Consider the following 2,755-nt stretch of genomic DNA (forward strand, 5'->3'; position numbering starts at 1 on the left):
ACTAAAAATGCTTCACACTCATTGATGAGAAGCCAAATACTGTCACAGCACCAATGAAAAACAAACTTAGCTGGAGACTAATGCATTCCTAATGTTTCACTTAAGTTAGAATACGTAATTTAGGAATTAAATGAGACATCTATGTGCATAACAGTGGAGGTAAATAAGTGTCTGTTTTGCCATCACATGCAATAGCTTATGATGGGAAGTAATTTTCTCAGCAAAGTACCTGTAGTGGATTGATAACTGGTGGTCAACTTATAACCCCCAGCTGAACTGAGTAACTGTGGTGCTGGGTGTGGGAGGCCCACCTGAGGACTGTTGCCAGCAGCATAAGAGGCAGACCTGGAGAAGAAGAAGCAAGGCTGTTGGGAGCTGAGAGAGGCTGTGGGGAGCTGGCTTTCCTGATGAACTTGGTTGTTTTCATCCTCCGAGGAGCTCGGGACCTCGCCGGCACTGAGAATGGCTTTGGTTCCCTTTGGAGAGCTCTGGTCCTCACTTTGAGCATAGCTTCCTGGTTCCGGAGGGGAAGATGGTGCACTGCTGGCTCCTGGAAAAGCTTGCTGCATTGCTTTTCCTGATGGGAACTCGGCCATCCTGATCATCGGAGGAGCTCGGGACCTCACTGTTGCCGACGATGGCTGTGGTACCTTCTGGGGGAGCTCTGGTTCTTCTGAGCATCACTTCCTGGCTCCAGTGCAGATCCCTCATCTGCTAGCACAGGTCCTTCATCCTACTGGCACAGACTTTGTAGATTCCACCACTGACCTTTGGGCCTTCCCAGCAGATCCGTGAAACAGACCTGCATGAGACATTGTCGTCGGCTCTGGGCCTCCAGTTGGATTCATGGGAGGCATTGTTATGAGCTCTGGGTATTCAGCTGGACTCATGTAGGACATTGTTGTGGATCCAGGCTCTCAGCTAGATTCCTTGGTCTTAGTGTGTGGAGAGATTTCCTGCACTCTTTTGTATATTGTTCTTTGGGTGACTATTATAAATAATCATATAAAGTATGTGTCCTGTATCGTGTTGTTCCCCTTGCAAAATAAGCCCCAAACCAACACAGTACCATTCTGAAAATACAGGGTGGGGGATAACCACACATAACTGTCCTCTTCCTAAATTTCTAGACATCACTGCCTGATATTTTATGTTGTGGTTCTAGTCTTAATATTTTTCTCTGTCCTCGGACATGCTGTTAATCATCCACCTGCCACTTACACTTGCTTAAGCCTTTGCAGAGGGGCAGTGTGAAGTCTGCCAACGTAAAAGACTGCAACGTGTCTTGTCACAGAGCTCTGGCGAGAGCTCTTATCACAGAGAGACAGTTCCATCCAGTGGGCTCTCTGTGATGAAGACCAGTACCTGTTCACTGCAGTTCAGGAGAAGTAAACTGATAATAGTTTTATCCACTTTTAGATGATCATATTGTTTTGCTTTTGAACTTCAACTGGATGCAGTATTGCCCTTCAGATTGTTCTGGACAGTAAGGACTGAGGTGTGTCTGCCAATGTCTCATGGCTGGGAAACAGCCTCTGACACCCACAACTTAAAGGAGGGGAGGTTTGTTTTGGCTCCGGGTTACAGCCCATCTTTGGCCGGATCCAAGACAGGACAGCACGGCAGACAGGCCTGGTGGGGGAAAAGTGCTCACTTCCTGGTGCCAGGAAGTGGAGTGAGTGAGCGGAGGAGCCTGGGAGGGGGATACGCTCTTCCATGGCCCCATAATGCAACACTCTGGGAAGCCCCGTCTGTGATCACATGAGGCTCTGTGGGGACATCTAGGTGTGAACCTTGACACTGAGGCATTGTCCACGTCTTAATATACCTGAAGACAAGCTGCACAATGCCTTGTTTCAGGTACTACTTATACGGTTGCCCTACCTACATTTGTTACACTTCTACAGTCATTATTTGGCTGAGTTTCAGAGATGAAATCTATAAATAGAGACCTAAATCTCTCAGTCTTCAGCTCAAATATTAGTGTGTGGACTCAGAGAGCTCTCAGGAAGAGAGGAGCAGTAGGAAATGATGCATATTGTAGCGGGGGAAATGGAGATTAAATACGTGTCCTTACTTAGAAGGGGCATCTAGTCCAGCTCAGAACAGGGCAGAGAGCCCTGTGTGTGTGCATTCTCTCACTTGTACTTTAAACACGCACTGCCGTAGTACAAGTTAAACTGCGTGCCATGCCATTCTCTGAGTTTCTTTCTGCAAGCCTGGGTCCAATTAAGTATTAATGATTCTGCCATTTCTATGTGGGTTTTGTACTTCTAGAGCAGACCAAGCTTAAAAGGTTTTTTTGTTGTTGTTTTAGGAATACTTTTCTTTTTTTTGGTACTGGGAACTGAACTCTGGACGTTGTGCTTGTCAGGAAGGCGCGGTACCACTGAGCTATATCTCTGGCCCAGGAATAAAAACCTTAATATATAACACAGACCACCTCATGAGTTAGGTAATTCCATTGTATATCATATTTATGCTCTTTACTACAATTGCATATCAGTTGATTAAATCCTCACAATCTGTTCCAAAGGTACATATTTAAAATACACAATGGAATAAAGAATATTGTTAGAAGATCTGTGAGTTGAGGATTGCCCAATAAGCATATTTTGAGCAGTCGTCCTGGATTCAGTTTTATGTTCCTTTCAGAGGGCAGACACAAGCTCTAACAGAACATCATCTGCTCTGTAGGTGGGGTGTTTACCTGTGGACAGGAGGCCAGGCTTTCCCAGGAGGATGTTAAGGGAAA

The 2,755-nt window shown here is 45.8% G+C and overlaps 1 protein-coding gene across 1 annotated transcript in view; it reads right to left on the reverse strand.

The window, feature by feature from the left end:
* Positions 1 to 1,024: 1,024 nt before the first annotated feature.
* LOC102027704 (endogenous retrovirus group K member 25 Env polyprotein-like) overlaps positions 1,025 to 2,755 on the reverse strand; it is a gene marked incomplete in the record, with an annotated part of 12,710 nt that continues 10,979 nt past the window's right edge. The window contains 1 exon segment of the mRNA XM_013510130.1: positions 1,025 to 2,755.

Source organism: Chinchilla lanigera, unplaced genomic scaffold, assembly GCF_000276665.1.
Source record: "Chinchilla lanigera isolate Chin_1 unplaced genomic scaffold, ChiLan1.0 scaffold00212, whole genome shotgun sequence".
Classification (NCBI taxonomy): Eukaryota; Metazoa; Chordata; class Mammalia; order Rodentia; family Chinchillidae; genus Chinchilla; species Chinchilla lanigera.